The 18,760-nt window shown below is 46.2% G+C and overlaps 1 protein-coding gene across 2 annotated transcripts in view; it reads left to right on the top strand.

Moving 5' to 3' along the window:
• The window catches only part of TNPO1 (transportin 1), a 1,741,771-nt gene that overhangs the window by 27,336 nt on the left and 1,695,675 nt on the right, over positions 1–18,760 (top strand). The window lies entirely within an intron of this gene.

The following is an 18,760-nucleotide window of genomic DNA, read 5'->3' as shown; positions in this document are numbered from 1 at the left end:
GATAATGCTACCTAAAAGTTCTTGTCGAAGGCTAGTATTTGAAAGTATTTTGATAGCAGATGGGTTGGCTTTAAACCTGTTTTGGGCGATGAACCAAAATAAATGCAACCTATTTTCTCTGGAACTCTAGCATACACCTAACTTTACTCCTCAAGGACTTTGTTCTGAATCTTCAGACGTCTGTGGGTTCCCTCTTTGAGTATTGTTTTATTTTGTGCATTATAAGCGTGTGTTTCTAACATGTTAAAAGTCGTTACTCCAATTGAAAAATGAAGATCTAGTTAAAAAAAAAAATCTGTAGGAGCGACAGCCGTTAACCCCATTGCTACTGGGGCTACCCCCCACCCCCAAGTACTGAGCCCTTTTTTGGCTTTTTGGGGTAGCTTGTGTTTAGGGCTCCATAACGCCTTTTCCACGTAAGGTACCCACGGCCAATTGGAGTCCATTTTTTTTCTCCCCAACGTCCTGGGGGTTCTAAAGTTACCCAGGATTTGTGGATTTTTTTGGAGAGTGGACTGATAAAATAGGCAAAATATAGCAACATTGTGAGTTTTTTTTAGAAAAATTGAAAAAAATGCTCCAGATAAAAGTGACTGTTTTTTTCCTCCTAAAAATAGCAGCAACGAACGGTTTGCTGTACTAAAGTCAACATCTTCCCAGCTTTCAGGAATATGCAGAGCTGAATGAATATAAAAATAATAATAAAAAAATAATGAGCAAGAAAGCTATAGATTTCTGAAAAGTAACAAGAATTCAGCAAGGAGTCATATGTGTAGATCCCTCAAGGTTTTCCTATGGAAAATAACTGTTAAAATAAAGAAATATTGAAAATGAGTAGAAAGAAATGACCATTTGTGACATTTCATCTGTAACTTTTAGTCACAATGGCTGATTTTACAAAGGCAATATACCATTACATCCGCTAGACCCTTCTGGGTGCGGGGATATATAGGGTTTGTAGGTTCTCCAAGAATCCAAGGTACCCAGAGCCAACTACTGAGCTGCACCCTACAATGATTTTTCATTGAGTACAAAGTATAGACCAATTTATATAGGGAATTGGGTAGAGTAAAAAATAGGTATCAAGGATATCTGAAATGGCCCAACATAAGGAGTTTAGGTGCAATGGTTATTTGCACATCTCTGAATTTGTGGGGGTCCATACTAGCATATGATATCATGGGTATTTTTCAAAATGTCTTCTTTTGCACTGGCTTACATTTGTAAGGCACAAATGCAGTAAAATCCAGTTGTTACTAACTAATGTTTTGCTATTCTATGCTCTCAGAAGTATTCCACTAAAAATAGTACCTCACTTTTTTGAGTAGGCTTGGTTCGTGCAACAGGAAATTGCCCAAAATGCAGCGTGGCCGCATCACATTTGTCCACTGAAAACGGACCCCTTTTTATCCCAATGTGGGCATCTGTAGAGTTTGGACCTTAGCTCAGCTAGCACCTAGGGAAACCTACAAAACCTGTGCATGTTTTAAAACTAGATACCTAGGGGTAACCAGGGTGGGGTGGCTTAAGTGGCTCTCACCAGGTGTTGTTACCCAGAATCCCCTACAAACCCCAAACATTGACTAAAAACATATTTTCCTCACATTTCTGTGAGGGAAAGTTCTGGAACCTGTGAGCAGCCACAAACCTCAATCTACCTGACATTCCCCTAAGTCTCCTAAAAACATGGTACCTCACTTAGGTGGGTCGGCCAAGTGCCTGTGACAGAATCTCATCAAACCAAGGTAAAGGGAGTCCCCTGGCAAGGGATCCCATTGACCTTGGTTTGTGCTGCTCCAGTAGCAGGTACTAAGCCCAGCCACACAAGTGGCAAAGCTTTTTTTATCGGTTCATGTGGGGTAATGCAGAGTGGTAGGAATTTTGTGGAATCCTGAGAATTCCAGAAGTTTCCATCATTAAAATTGAAGTCAAATGTGTGATTTCAGAAATGGTTTAAGGTTTGAAGAGCACTGTAGGCAAGAAAACCTCTTGGGATCCAAGTAGGCACACCACCCCTGCCTCCCCTGGTTGTCTAGGTATAAAAATGTCTGTGGTTCTTAGGTTTACATGAGTGGTGCCACAGCATGGCCCCAACTACAGCACCAACTCCTATTACTTATCCCTCAACATAGTGATTTAGGGCCTTTTGTGTTGTTTTCTTTGGCTCACCCATACAAGTGGGGTACCTTTCTTATCTGTAAACATGCAAGAAACCTGTGGCTCCCCACAGATGCCATGTTTTTCTGTCACAGAACTGTGATGAAAATGTGCGTTTCTGACCAAAGTTAGATGTTTGTAAGGGCTTCTGAGTAAAATTACCTGGTGAGAGCCATGCAAGTCATGCACCCCTGGTCTCCTCTGGTTGTCTAGTTTAAAAGAATGTGCAGGTTTGCCTAGGTTCCAGCTGAGCTAGGGCCCAAAATCCACAGCTACCCACACTGTAGGAAAAAAAGACCATGGAGTCTGCCATGTTTACGTTTTGGCTGACAAAGAAGTCTCCTTCGCCTTGGTAGAGGACTTCGCGTCTGCCATGCTGAGACTACGCCACGCGCCAAATTTGGAAAAGACTGCCAAGCTTGCGGCCAATTCAAAAACAATGACAGGAGCCGCTGAAACGCAGGTTCATGTCAGTGCCTATGTACATTTGACACAGCACTCCATCAACATGATCGAGCTGTCCATCAATTACATTTCTTTTTTTAAATAAAATCCCTTAGCCAGATTTTTCTTATGGAGGAAAAAATTGCCCCTTTCACAGTGTGAGTTATCTCCCATGGCAAGGTGGGCATTAGACAGTTATCACTGCCCCTTACCACCATGGTTTTCCAGGTGGTGATGGGCAGTGAAAACTAACCTGTATGTCTGCACATCTAAATTAGGGGCGAGGACACAGAGGTCATCCACAGATGGCCCTTATTCAGTCAAATGCAAAAAGAACTATTGATGAACAGAATTCAGAACAATGTCATACATTCACCCCAGTACAGAGATCTGGGCCTAAATCCATTGTTTTTTGCTCACCATGCCATTCCAGTTTGGACCCTGCCATATGCAAATCAGTCTTGACCCTGTGGCCTATGGGAACAGTCCAGCCCGAACTGCCAAGCCATGAGGCACAGGGTCAAGACTGATTTGCATATGGCCATGTCTGAACTGGGGTGGCTTGGTGAGCAAAATAACGATGGATTAAACCCAGATCTGTGACTGGGGTGAATGTTTTGCCATTGTGCAACATTCCGTCCATCATCTTCTGTGTTTTGCTGTTCACCCTATGTGGGAAGGGTATGCCCAGACGTGGGTCCCGTGCTCACTAGGCCACTGGAGTCAAGCTATCCCGGCTGAAGACGGCTGATAGCCAGAAACCGGTCCTAGGATGCTTGATTCCGGTCCAGGGAAGACGTGCCTTGGCAGTTCGGGCTGGACTGTTCCCATGAGGCACAGGGTCAAGACTGATTTGCATATGGCCATGTCTGAACTGGGTTGGCTTGGTGAGCAAAATAACTATGTATTAAACCCAGATCTGTGACTGGGGTTGAATGTTTTGCCATTGTGCAACATTCCGTCCATCATCTTGTGTGTTTTGCCTTACTCATTCAAGACATGGAGGGGTGCAACCTTACAATAGATGAAGTAGTCTTCCTCATAATTACACTAATACTTAGCCCACATGTATATTTGGTGCCAGACCATTATTTTCTCGTTAGGGATACTCTGTTGCCATTGTGACGGAGTATCCTTTTCGCCACAGATCTAAATCTGGTACTGATTTTTTAAAGTTAATCAACCACTTCCACTGGTTGGTTCCAGCACATCCAGAATGGCTAGCTTCAAAGCACAAATACTCATCAAAGTATCTGAATATTGAAACCAAGACTACTGAATGTGAGTCATAAAGCCGTATCAAGGCGCCAACTTCTTTGTGGTCCATTCATCCACCTCACACAATATTGCAGGCCCAATCCAACAAATCAGCACACTCAAATCAACTTACCGCCTCCATGCAAAGGCCCATGACATTCATATGCCAAAGGACAGAATCCCCGTTAATGTTCAGACATGTTGACAGTTGATGCATTCACAACCATAACAAATCAAAAAGAGTTTGATTATGTTCTTATCACCTGTGAAGTAACCGCCTCCATTCGGAACATTACGAATGCATGCATAGTGAACTTTTAGGAATGGCTTCCATGATAGCCTCATAAGGTTCAGAAAGACGATGTACTTGCATCTTCAGTGCACTCACTTTGGTAAATCCAACTCCTTCCAGTTTGTGGATGCAAGTTGGCGGTGTCAGGGTATGCCTCTAAGCATCATTCCTCAAACTGAGTGAGCATATCTTACTTTGAAGCGAAAGCAAACATGCTGGGGAATACTGCCTAAGTTCCCCTAAGGAGAACGTCATAAGCTATAAAGAACAGTAGTTTTTGGCACACATAAATCAGTGAAAATGTAGCATATGTCACGTCTACTTTTATGTGCAGTTCTGTGACTGTAATGCACATTTTGTACAGTAATCTGAATAGATACTAAGTTTAGATCACGGATGAACATGGCAATCGAGGCAAACATTTTACCCCTATGTGTCACGTTCGGTGCAGAGTTCTTTTTGTAAAATGCACTATCATCCAAGAGGGTATCCTGCCGATGATGCAGGAGCAGTCAAGGCTGATCCATGGAGTAACCTAGTCAAAGAGCCAAGTGTTCAGCTTCGTGTGGAATACACTAATTTTAGAGACGGCGCATATGTATAGAGGCAGGTCATTCTGCCCTTTTTTTAGCCAATTAGGTAAAGTCTATTCTCCTTGTTCTGTTGCATCCTATTATGAGCATAGGTGTCTGGAAGGTTTTGGAAATCTGAGACAATATTGAGGTATGTTGGACCAGTGCTGTCTAAGACTTGGGTGTTTCAGGAGCAAGAAAAGAGCGGTGGATTAGAAGTCTGAGAAGCTGTTTTAGGTGTATGTGTGTTGGGATATTGAGAGCGGAGGCTGCCTGCTGAGTTCTGTTTGGTTTGAAGTCATCTGCTTAGTTGAGTGAGGGAGTAATTCAGTATTGGGGCAAGTACAGCACCAGTGGGTTTGAAATCGAAGGTAAAGATGAACTGATGCCGTGTTTATTTATGCTACCTTAACTCTCTGCCTTCTACCTGCAGTATTCTTCCTGAAAAGCACACCTAGCCTAAGCTTTTCCTACCCGTTCATGTCTCTGTCCTCAACAAAGTCTTGACTAATCCTGTGTACTTGCCAAGTGAATGTATACTGTCTTCTGTCGCTAGTTACTTGAAGCTCAAGAAAAATGTTTTCATGCACTTGCTGTGCTAAAATCAACTCCTTCCAGTTTGTGGATGCAAGTTGGGGGTGTATGCCTACAAGGCTACATTCCTCGAACTGAGTGAGCATATCTACCTTTGAAACGAAGGCAAACATGCTGGTGAATACTGCCTAAGGTTACCAAAGTAATAAGCCAAACAAATGTCCAGTGGGACATATTCACCAACACTTCTAACTGCTTTGGGAGTGTGCAAACTCAATTATTACCTTGTATCCTAACCAATGCTTTTGAACTAGGGTACAGGGCGTACTATCTTGTATGATGATTGTTTTCAACTCTTTAGTATAAGGACAAAATAAATGTCCTTACTTAACTGAATTGGTGCAGCCGATGCAGTGAACACACGTGTGTGTGTGTGTGTGTGTGTGTATGTATATGTATATGTATATGTATATGTATATGTGTGTATATATATGCCTCCGCGCCAACAACAAAAAGGATACGGACCACCAAATCAGCAAATGATGTTATTTATTTTAGTTACACAGAACCAAAATCAGCGACGCGTTTCGAGCACAAGTGCCCTTGTTCACGCTGCAACTAGATGAACAATCACAGGCTTTTTATAAATGCTAACACTCTATTACCACCCCCTGGTGGTGACCTCCGGTGTCACGTGAGTAACAACAGTGAGAAAAGACTTTCGCTGCAAATGTCAAATATAAACAGCGCACATAAAAAACAGTCACAGGTTAAATCCACATGATGAAAGTAATGACATAGTGGCACAGAAAAATGTTTGTTGATAACTGGTTAAATCCAGGAACTGAGATTCAAGAATGAATTATTAAAGTGCAAATGCTCAGTACATCACAATAAAAGTGATCTACTAGCTACATTACTACCCATCGAAATAAACGATGGTACAAAGTTTAAATTCCCAAACCAACGCTGATTAATAGGGAAATGTAAACATATCGACTGTCATGTGCAAAGTAGCAAAATTTGGTAGCAGCAAAAGAGAAAAAAGTGCATGAATAGATAAAGTGCAAAAAAGTGATTGTGACAAAGTGCACAAAGTGCATAGTGAGCCGCATTTTCACAGGACGAGATACCATAGGAGATATAATTGTTCTTAAAAACTCAGATCCCTGAGAAGAATGAGCAATATATATGATGAATAACAGAACTCAAAGTCACATATGATAAAAGCTAGTATCAAAAAAGCATATCAAAATTTAAAAATGGATATATATATAAAAAGCACTATATCCCATATGACTACAAGATAAAAAGACAAAGCACAATATCAAATACACATTTCATAAAGCACAGACAAGTATATATAAACATTATATCATGAATGAATAGAATAAAGTAATGTACAAAAATTCTATCTACATGGTAAAAAACACTCCATTAAACACCTATTTCAACACCAGTGTGGGCAAATATGAAGCATATCACAAATAGGGAACCTAACTTGTGAAAAGGATGCTCCTGTTAGGGCTAAGACCCTAGAAAGGAAAACAGAGACTAGAAATGCATGTACAGAGATCGATAGAATGATAAGATAATAGGTCATTCTAAAAAGTGATGCATTTCTTCAATATTATTTAGCCCATTGGGCCAACGACTGTCGAGCTCTAAGATAAACCGAGCTTCAAGCTTTCTTAGTAACAATTCCCTGTTACCTCCCTTTCTTTGCAAATTAACAGACCCGATCACAAAATAAGTAAGGCAGGATAGGTCCCTATTGTGGACCTGATTGAAATGCCTAGCGACCGGATAGGCAGAGTCGTTGTGCAATATAGCCCGTAAATGTTGTAATATCCGCACATGCACCTGGAGCTTAGTGCTGCCAACGTACCTAAGCCCACAGGTGCATGTTAGGACATAAACAGCGTGATCCGTTTTACAGGAGTAATTGCCTTGAATGGATTTCGCCACTGTGCTGAAAGGAGTGTCATAATGTGAAGTGGTTATGCCAAATTTGCATGCCCGGCAGCTTGACCATTTAAAGAAGCCCCTGGTAGGTCGTAACCAGGGTGTTTTAGTTTTAAGCTCAGGGGCTGCAGTGTCTAGATAGTTCCCCATAGTCTTCGCTCTTCTGAAAGTGACAAGAGGAACAGAAGGTAATCTAGTGTTAAGCACATGGTCACTAAGCACTATTGGCCAGTTCTTATTAAGGATGGCCCTAATTTTTCTTTCTTCTTTACTGAAAGTAGTGATCATGCGCGGGCAAGATATAGGGGGCTCACTAGCAATAGGAGTCACTGTTTCTAAGATGTTAATGGGAAACAGGCTCTCTCTCGTCCGAGAAAGAGACTTATTGTAGGCAGTTTTAAGCACTGATTCTGAGTACCCCCTGGCTTTGAGACGTGTTATGAGATCCTTAAGACATACCTCATAATCAGATGGCGAACTACAAATCCTCTTTAGTCTCAACATTTCGCCATAGGGGATGCCAGCTATCGTGTGCCTAGGGTGCATGCTAGTAGCGTGCAGAGTGGCATTTCCAGCAGTCAATTTTCTATGTAGGGTAGTGTTGATTTTATTAGCCTTAATGTACACTTCCACATCAAGAAATTGAATCTTTTCTTTTTCAACGTGTGCAGTGAAGTTGAGATTAAGATTATTATCACTGATTTCATCAATAAATGCAAGTGCCTCAACTTTAGTACCTCTCCAGGCAATAAAAATGTCATCGATGTACCTTAAAAAGCATAAAACATGATTATCCATCCATGCCTTGTGGCGTACCATGAGGACCTGCTCCTCCCACCAGCCAACGTGCAAGCACGCATAGCTGGGAGAGAAGCAGGCCCCCATCGCCACACCCCTGAGCTGTCGAAAGATCTCTTTGCCAAATAGAAAGAAATTATTATAGAGACGCCATTCCATAAGGCTGATGATGACCTTATTGTGCTCATAATAAATGATGGAGCCCTTGGACAAAAAATGCTTGACTGCAAAGAGCCCCTGTTCATGATTTATACTGTTATAAAGCGCTTCAACATCGAGTGAAATGAGCCACATATCAGTATCCCATGTGATGTTTTCAATCTTACTGATAAAGTCACTGGTGTCACGCACACAACTGGGTAAATCTTTTACAAAATCCTGGAGAAAGAAATCAATGTATTCCCCCACTTTCTCACCCACACTCCCTATGGCAGACACAATGGGCTTACCGGGTATGGGTACAACAGCTTTGTGTATCTTCGGTATGAGATACAGGGAAGGTAACACAGGGAAATTAATGCACATGAACTTAAATTCTTCAGATGAAATAAGGCCCTCCCGCTTCCATTGGCCCAACATTTTGTGCAATTTGTCCTTAGCAGTTTCATACTCCTTATGAGAGGTTTTCATGTAACAAATGGGATCATATAATTGTCGTTTGGCCTCAGTTATGTAATCCGCTTTAGGCCAGATTACTAAATTCCCACCTTTGTTGATTTTTTGATGACAATCTCGTGATTATTGCCTAACTTCTTCATTAGTCTGTCATATGTTCGTTTTTTGTGTATCTCTTTTTTTCGGAATTTGCTATTAGATCTAGAATAGAGTTTTTTTATTTCGTTAATAACGCAATCGTGGAACACATCCACTGCATCCCTGGGCATTAGAGGAATATATTTAGATTTGCTGCGAAACGGGCTAAGACCAGCTCCAGTTTGATGGATAGATATTCTGCGCAGCCGATTTTGAGTTGCTTCATCTGGATCTAGTTCTGTTACATTAGTTCCATCTAGTAACTCATTGGCATCCAGGAATGTGTGTGTGTCTGCCGCACTCAAGAGGGCTATATCGCTAGCAGTGGTTTCAAGATTCAACAGGTTGGTATCACGTGTATCTTTAGTGGACTTGGAAGCAAAGTGTTTTTTTAGCTTAAGTTTTCTGATGAAACAGAATAGATCCACCCTGGTCATAGCGTAATTGAAGCTTTGAGTAGGTGAATAGTTTAAGCCAAGGGATAGTAGTTGTTCTTCCGCCTTATCAAGTGTTACACTGGACAAGTTGATGATGGTATTGTCCATTATCTGCGTTTCACCCATGGTTTCTTTTTCTTTTTCTGCTGTTGCACTCCGGCGCTGTTTCCATTTGCGCCTCCTTGCTTTCCGGCGCTGGTTCCGCTTTTGTTTGTTTGTGAATTTGGCTGCCATGATCGCAGAGTCTGCAACCTCTCCTCCACCACAAAATCCATTTCTTGCTGAAGATTTAGTTTGGCAAGTCCTATTGCGTTTAAATCCGAGGTGGAAGAGCAGGAGGATAAAGCATCACTGCTGTACTCACTCTGCAGTGATGTTGAATTACTGCTGTTATCATCACTTACAGAGACTGTAGCATTAGTAGAGCTTGTGTGTAGGCTGGGAGCAGGTAAGGCATTGCTGTTCAGGTTTTCCGTTGTGTTTTTCTTTGTGTAAGCCGGCCGTTTGGCATTGTTATACTTGCGCGAAAACGTGAATATTCGGCCTTGGCTGTAATCCTCTGCATCACGTGCAAATTTAGAGGCTTTGCGTTCTTTAATTTTTTCTTCATATTTACGCAAATGTTCGGTCATGTTGTCTGTTAGTTTTTTTACTTCTTGTGAGTCTGGGCAGGCATTGATTTCAGATTCTAGCACTTTAATTTGATCCAAGAGTTAGAGGCGGTCACTAGCGGCGTATTTAATTAAAATACATACAAGGTTCATCGAAGCCGCCAGGTTGCTCTCACCCCATTCAAGTAACATTGCAGGGTCAGGTTTTGTCAAAACTAGGCGCTAATAAAATGCGCAGCCCACGAGGAACACGACCCACTTCCTCATATTTGCTTAGAGATATATATATATATATATATATATATATATATATATATATATATATATATATATATATATATATATATATATATATATATATATATATATATATATATATATATATATATATATATTTTTTTTTACAACACCGAGTCTCCACCGCCGTCGCTCCTCGTCTTCCCGGGTGCTTGGTCCGCGGTGGTGAGCCGCTCTATATTATCGTACAATCCACTCCAATTAGGCTAGAAAAATGACCAGCACAGCGATATCGTTGTGATTCTTTTTAATTCAAGCCCCTGGGGGTTAGGGGCTTGAATTAAAAAGAATCACAACGATATCGCTGTGCTGGTCATTTTTCTAGCCTAATTGGAGTGGATTGTGCGATTATTTATATATATATATATGTATATGTATATGTATGTGTATGTGTATATGTATATATATATATATATATATACGTTTTTCTTCTCCTGGAGGGGGAAAAGAAGAGGGAGTCCCACATCCAACACCTTGCTTGTGGCACGTAAGTAGTACAGATGGGCAGCTGTAATGTCCTGACGCATTTCGTTCGCCTGCTGCGAACTTTTTCAAAGGTTAGCCCAGGTAGTTAGGGGTGTGTCAGTGGGATTTTTTTTATTTTTATTTTTTGGTTGTAAGACCTTAATTAATGATTTCCAGCATAACACGGCACTGCGCCTACAACCCAGCGGGCCGGCTGCGATGATTCACAGTTGTACTAGTTTTCTTGTCATGTTTACACAGCCTTACAGCCGACAACCCTAGGTCCGGCGGCGTACTTCAGGATGCATACGGAAATCATGCTATTATTGCTGAAGATATAACATTTCCTTACAGTTTCCTGTTTCATATTCCTTTTGGCTTTCCCCCCCCCTTCCATTTGTCCCCAAGACCTCTCTTGAGCACGGTACATCAATGCGATGAGCTCAAGCAGCTGTGTGTCGAATATAATGCAAATAACTTGCATATTCCCATGCTGCGTATACCTCATAAATCGGTTAGGCCTCATACAGGACAATGAACATTAAACAGTTTCCCCATTAAAACAATTAACCCGTGAATTCAATATTAGAATGCAGTACTGAATACATGTAGCACATCTATATTGTAGTGCACAGTCGCAACTTGATATCGCTCTAGGTCGGTGGAACCAGGTCAAACCAGCAGTGGCAACCAACTTGGAAGTACATGCGCCATATGAGGCCGGTGGGCGAGTGCTAGACATTCACCAACATGGAGTCCCGACAAGTACTCTGGGGGGGGAGGAGATGGGGGCCATAGCTTCATCCAATACCGAGATGTAGTGTCCAGACCCGGGGTGGGGGGGTCGGCCAGGAGACGCGAACCCAACGCCAGCAGCTTCTCCGGTCAGGAGACTCAAGACACTTCAGCCCCGTCCGTGGGATTTGCATCTTGTGCATCTTCCTCCTCCTCCTCCTCCTCCTGCTGGCTAAGCAGGAAGGACACAAAGGGAGCCCAGATGTCTTTGGGTTTAGATCGCACAGGCATTAGTTCAGCATAATCATGTAAGTGTTCCTGCCATGTGGCCATTGTCCGGAGCCAGCATTTAAACTTTGGCGCACGCCCTCTCCCCCAGCGACATGCTACCAGTCTTTTGGCCAACAGGAGGCTGAGCGCTAGTAGTTTTTTGTGTACAGTAATCACCTGTTGCGTCAAGCCAAGCAGGGCTATCAAGGGGCAGGGGGTCAGTGCAACACCCAGCATAGTGGATAGTCCCTCAAACACCTGGGTCCAGTATATGGCTACCTGGGGGCAAGACCAAGCCAAATGAAAGAAGACCGCACCAGCGGATCCACACCGCAGGCAGCTATCAGTCTCGGAGCCGGAACCTATGCAGCCGCACCGGAGTGTGGTATAAGCGATGTAGGAATTTATAATGGAGGCGACGTAGCCTATTGTTGCCAGTGACTGCTTTCGTCTGTATGCACCTGGTTTCCCACTGCTCGTCTGTCAGTGGTTCTGTGAGGTCTCTATCCCACTCCAGCCAGGCTCTTGAAGGGGGGGGGGCGTGGTGTGTCTTGTACGTGTTTATAAAGCAGGGAAACTACATGTCGCGGAGCGCTTGCGTGTACTATGGCATGAAGTGGTGCGAAGGTGTCCGGCTCTGTGGGGAATTCGGGGGTGATAGTGCGGACGTTTTGACGTAGACGGGTGAATAGAAATGTATCCATGATTGAGGGCGTCTTATCTTTAAAAAACTGCTCAGTGGTAAGGAAGGTCCCATTCAGATATAGGTCGCCCCAATGCCCATATCCCAGTTCTCTGAGAAGCTTGCGGCCTATTGCCTCGCATGTAACCTGGAGTCGGGGGTCATTTACAAGCGGCAATTTAGGTGAATACAGGAACGTGCACTCAAGGATTTGTGCCATCCGGCGCCACGCAGCCACCATGCAGTCTACTGTGGAGGGGTCGCGTTCCCTGGGCCCCAGTTTGGCATGAAGATAGCCAGTGCTAGCTGTGGGAGCCATGTGCCCATCTTCCACGGCGAGGTGCGCCATAAACGGAGGTGGGAAATACCAGTAGGCAGCGAAGTGCGCCTGAGCACAATCATAGTATCTTTCAAAGTTGGGAACGTCGAAGCCGCCCAGATGGAATGGGAGCATAAGAATATCGAGGTTTAGGCGCGCTTGCTTCCCACCCCATATTAGCCTCGTGAGTTGAGATCTCCGGGTACTGAAAAAAACTCTCCCTGGATTATATGGGATGTTGACTAATAGGTACAATAGTTTGGGAAGAAGCACCATCTTGATCAGGGCTATCCTCCCTGCCATTGATAGTGGAAGGTGGATCCATTTGGTGACGTTGTCAGTAATTTTGTCAATGACGGTGCCATAGTTAGCTCGCATCATTTCTTCCTTTCGTCTAGAGATGTGGATACCTAGATATTTCAGGTCGTCCTGTTCCCAAACCAGAGGGTAGTCGAGTGGGTGAGGGTGGGTGTTGTCAGTTAGTGGGAAGATGTCTGACTTCCCCCAGTTGATTTGCACTCCAGCAATTCCTCCAAATTTAGTAATTTCGCGCAGAATTGGGTTAAGGTTCTTGTGTGGCTTATCTATATAAAGGGTAATGTCGTCCACGTATAGGGACACTAGCAGCGGGCGGGAGGGGTAGTTAAGGGCACGGTGGTTATGATGTTGACGAAGTTTCACGGCTAGTGGTTCGATAGCGATGGCGAACAGGATAGGGGAGAGGGGGCAGCCCTGTCTCGTCCCTCTCTGAACAGTAAAGGGTTTAGATCTGGCGCCATTGAGTAGCACAGTGGCAGTCGGCTGGGTATATAATAGTCGGACCCAATCGATGAAGCAGAATGGCAATCCCATGTGTCGCAGTGTGCCAAGGAGATAATCCCATTCCAGCGAATCGAAGGCCTTGGTGGCGTCAAGGAACACTGCCACAGCCTCGCATTTAGGGGTTATATCCTGCAGAACAGCGTGCAGAATGCGAAGATTGTGCGCAGTTGCACGGTTGGGGACAAATCCATCCTGGTCCGGTAGAACCAAGCGCTCCATGAGGAGATTAAGGTGAGTCGCCGGCGTTTTAGCAAGGATTTTAGTGTCGCAGTTTAAAAGCGACAGGGCCCTATATGAGTCGCAAAGCGTGGGGGGTTTGCCCGGTTTCAAAAGGGAGGTCATTAGTGCTTCGCGCATAGTGCGGGGGAAGAGTACCTTCTTCGAGGGCTGCGTAATATACATTTTTTTAGGATTGGGGCTAGAATTGGAGCGAACAGTTTATAAAAGTCAATCGGTAGGCCATGTGAACCAGGCGCCTTGCCAGACTGAATACTCATAATGGCGTCTGTTATCTCATCAAGCTCCAACTCGTGATGTAGGAATTTCTGCTGGGCGTCTCCCAACCAGGCCAGAGCTGTATCTGCAAAGTAAGTTGTGAGGTCGAGGGGGTCAGATCTCTGAGAAGAGTACAGTGCCCGATAGTGTGCCTGAAAGGTGTGTAGTTGCTCGGGTAGGGTCCTGTGTATGTTACCAACAGGGTCATATATTTCAGAGACATAGTTTTGAAATCTGGGGGGCTTGATTGAATTCGCTAGGGCCCTACCGGGTCTGTCCCCCTCTCCGTATACGCGGGCCATATGCGGTCGCCCCAGAAACTTGCATTCCCTATCTGCAGCCAGTGTGTATTCCGTAAGTTTATCGCGCATCTGGGCCTGAAGTGCACAGTCGTCAGGGTGTTGGGTGAGGGCCCGTTCTAGCTGGCGCAGGTCTAATTCTAGCGAATGGAGTTCATTGCGCAGAGATTTGAGTATGCCCCCGCCTTTGGCAATGCACCAGCCCCTAATAGTCACCTTAAAGGCTTCCCAAACGGTCGTAACGCTGTCCACCGAGGACATGTTACGCTCCAAAAAATCTTGGATGTCCAGTTCCAATTCAGCCTTGAAGGCCGAGTTCTTAAGGTGTGCTGGATTAAGGCGCCAGTTGAGGTAGGGCGAGCAAGCCAGTGGCATACAGAGTAGCAGGAGCACCGGCGAGTGGTCCGAATGGGTGCGGGCTAAGTATTGCGTCCGGGCGAGCCATGGTGCCAATCCCGCCGATATAAATATATAATCTAGGCGCGCCCAAGAGGAATGTACAGAGGAATGGTGTGTGCCTTCCTTAAGAGCAGGGTGGGCAAGTCTCCAGACATCCAGGAGGCCATTCTCTTGGATTATGTCATTAAGAGTTCTTTGTGTGTTCGTGTAATGTGAGGGGAGCGCTCTCGACCTGTCCAGCAGAGGGTGGAGCGCCGTGTAAAATCTCCCCCCCCCTCCCCCCCAGACAACATGTGTGATGCCCAAGGTGAGTATCTTACCCCATAGTATGAGAATGGTAGAGGGGTCATCCACATTGGGGCCGTAATAGTTTGCAAAAAGGATATCATGTGCGTGTAGACGTCCCCACACCAAACAGAATCTGCACCCCCCCCGAATCCAGGTCCGCCCCGCCAGGAGTGAAAGCCACCCCTCTCTTAACAAGAATAGTGACCCCTCTGGAATAGCTGGAGTAGGAGGAAAAGGTGCGACTTGCGGCCCATTTGGAGGCGAAATGGGTGGGGCCGTTTGGGGCCAGGTGAGTTTCTTGTAGGAGGGCGATTTGTATTGCATGTCGGTCTAAGTAACCCAGCACTTGTCTCCGTTTTCTGGGGTCATTAAGACCTCGTACGTTCCAGGTGGCGATTGTGATGTTCTGGTGTGTACTATCTTCGCTAGGGGTGACCATATCTACATCCAACCTGTCTCATTGATGAGGTTCTAGCGTGTGCGCTCAAGGGCAATAGTGGGTGTGGTAATTCAGCTATAGAGTGCAATACGTGTGCAAGACATGCATATATGCGTAGTGTGGTACTTTTTCTAACATTCCCTCCCCCCTCCCACACCGGCTTCCCCAACTTGCCGGGTAGATTATCCCTTCCCATGTAACCTGTAACTTAACCGAGTAGCAAGGAATCCCCCAACCAAATTGCAGTGGAGGAATGAAACGGGGGTTCGCCCTGATTGGGGGGGGAAAGTCGCTAGGTGCACCGGACCTGCCCATACCTCTCCCTGCTTTCACCCACCGGTCACTCAGCAGTTAGCCGAGAACATGAGTGTGGGACGGAGAGGTAAGTCTGAGCATCAGATTTGAGTGCAACAATAGAGCAACAAAAGAAACAATACAATATAGGCATACATCACCAGGCAATTCAGGACTCAGTCTCAGCGTTTAAACAAGAGTGGACTTCAACAACATTAGTTCGGACTTCTACGTTCAGCCTGGTTGGGAGAGAGGGGAGGGAGATCTGGAGCGTCCTCCTTATGCCGCCGCTTCGTGGGTTGCCTTTTTCTGCCTCTTGAGGTACTCCTCTGCTTGTTGGGGGGAGCCGAAGAAATGTTGCTTTCCATTATGCATAATCTTGAGCTTGGCCGGGTATAACATTGCGTAGGGGACTTCCAGCTTCTGTAACTTTTTCTTCACTTCAGAGAACTTGCGGCGTGCTTCCTGCACATTGGTGGTGAAGTCCGGGTAAAAGGACAGTGAAGTGTTTTCAAACGGGACATGTCGTTTCTCTCTGGCCAGCCGGAGGACGGTATCCCTGTCGCGATAGTTGAGGAACCTGGCTATAATAGGACACGGTGGGGCCCCAGGAGGGGGACGGGCGGCAAGTGACCGATGTGCTCTCTACACTAGGAAATGAGCGGAGAAGGAGTCTCTACCAAACAGGTCGACCATGAGTTTTTCAATGAAGACCTCCATGCGCCCAGTGTTGGTTGTCTCTGCAAGGCCCAAAATGCGAACTTTGTTTCTTCGCGACCTGGCTTCGAGGTCCTCATTTTTATCCGCGATGATTTTAAGCAGTCTGTCCATTTGAGTGAGTTGACGGCCAGCATTGGTGGAAGTGTCTTCGAGGTTGGATATACGACTCTCCGCCTCCTTCAGACGAGTGTCATGTTGATCCATTTTCGCCACCACCGAATCCATGCGAGAGTTAAGTGCGTCAATTTTGGAGTCAATGGAGGTTAGGCTGTTTTTCATGCCTAGGAGGAGGGACTTCCAGTCTTCATCATCTGGGGCCGTGGTGCCAGAAGCCGGCTGTTCTGTTGGTTGCGTGTCCGTGGTCTTTCGGGTCTCCTATGGTAGTTTGGACTGTCTAGCATCGTTTCGCCCCATCTTTACGGGTCCGGCGGGGGAGGGGATGACCAGCGGTCCCGGCAAATGCAAGGAGAACACAGGACGTCTATGATGCTCACAAGGTTGGGTACGCCAGCCGAGGGGAACAGCCCTCCAGCGTCCGCAGGGACCAGACGTGAGTACACCGTTATTACGGGATGTAGTGGTGTGATGGGCCTGGCGCCGCGGGCGCCAGTCTCCGGAGGCAGTCAGGGCTCCGGGAGAGGGAGATGGGCCGCCCATGCAATCCGCGGTGTATTAAGTCAATCCACTCTGCTCACCCAGCTGGTTAGCAATGGCGGGCGTCTAAGCGAGGTTGGCGCTCAGTCCAGCGCCAAATCAGGGTCCAGGCCAAGAGGAGCGGCGACTCCGCGTGTGAAAGCAAGTTGATATGGCACCCCGGGGGGGGGCCCGGTCGCATCTGGCAAGACAACCGGGCCGGGGGCTAGGCAGAAGTACAAGGAGACAGTCCAGGAGGTGGAATGAAAATGCGTGCCTCCAAGGCGGCCAGAATTTGGGCAGTGTGTGACCACAGGCGCCAGTGGGAGAAGCAGCTTCACCAGCGCCGAGCAGCGAGCAGGCAACAGTCGCGGCAGCTGGCAGAGGGAAGGCCCAGCGGCTCGACGGATCGGTACGTCCTCCAGGATTCGCGGAAGCGCCAGCAGTCACCTCACCCCCGTCGCCAAGCGCGGCACAGCCCGGGAAGCAGGTAGGAGTTCCGGCAGGAGCGCAACCCCGCTTATATTCTAAGATGTGAGCCACAGTTGGACGTGGAAGTACTTTAGGCACCGGCGGACCACCAGGACCACTGTGTGCTCATTCCACCAAGAAGTAATTGGAAAGACAGCAAGGTTGCATATCTTTTAAAACTAGATCATCCACAAATAAGTCCGTTATCGGACCTTCCACCCATTTGGCACTCCCAGAATTCGGATATTGTTTCGGCGTGACCGCCTCTCGAAGTCCTCCACTCTGGCCTCCAGGACATTTGTACTGGTTTGCAGTTGTTCAACCTACCTTGAGCGTTTTTGTTTCAGTCTGTAGTGTAGTTATCAAGTCTTCAGTAACTTTAACTGTAGCTCAGATTTCACAGATCGGCATGCATCAGGATGACTTCAGAGGTGACTGTATCTAGCTTACCTTCCAGGAGTGTACGAAAGCCCTGAATCGCCTTCATAATATCTTGCAGTGTTGGGTCCCCCTCCACCGCAGATGACCACTTTTGTTTCCCCTCTTCCGTCGGGGCTGGTGTGTGAAGTTGAGGTTTGCGCATATTTGTCCATCTTGGTTTGATGGGTCACATGGGACCTCTTGCCCCCAGACATCCCTGTCCTCCACACCGTTACCGATCCCTTGTCCGAGCAACGCTGTAGCTGTGGCTTCAGGGAACACCAAGTAGAAGAGGAGGGTGGAGAAGGGAAGGGCTCCAGACTTCCCGCCGCCTACCAGAGGGCAGTGGTTACACTCCCATGGTTTCTCTTTTTTTTCTGCCCCTCCTTCATGAAGTGGTAGCTGTCTCCCTTCTGTACCTCACTTACTAGGCTGTTGCAGAGCGACCTCTGATCCTGCTCGCAGGCATGTCGCTCCCCACGCTGCTGCACAGCTCTGCCTGCATTGTTTTTGCTTAATCTTGTATTTTTCCCCTGTGCCTAACCTGCTTTCTTGCCCAGACTTGTTTTTATTCCTCTGTGCCTGTACTTGCTTTCTTGCCCAGACTTGTTTTTATTCCTCTGTGCCTGCACTTGTTTTCTTGCCTAAACTTGTTTTTCCTTCCTGTGCCCAGTTCTCCCGCGGCCCGCCCGTTTTTCCCACCACTGCGTCCCAGCAGCCCTGCCCCCCTGCAATCCCATTCGCCGCCCCGTCTCCCAGCTGCTCCTCCCTCCCACATCCCCTCATATGGAGGCCGCGCAGTGAGGCAAGCCCGTCTGCGCCTGGACCGTGCCCAGCGCCAGGATCCCTGGACCCCGCGAACGCCACAACGCCCGACACCTCTACAATGCAA

The sequence above is a fragment of the Lissotriton helveticus genome, chromosome 2_1 (genome assembly GCF_964261635.1).
Source record: "Lissotriton helveticus chromosome 2_1, aLisHel1.1, whole genome shotgun sequence".
In the NCBI taxonomy this organism is placed as follows: domain Eukaryota; kingdom Metazoa; phylum Chordata; class Amphibia; order Caudata; family Salamandridae; genus Lissotriton; species Lissotriton helveticus.
The sequence above is the reverse complement of the archived record's forward strand: the minus strand, read 5'-3'. Positions and strand labels throughout refer to the sequence as shown.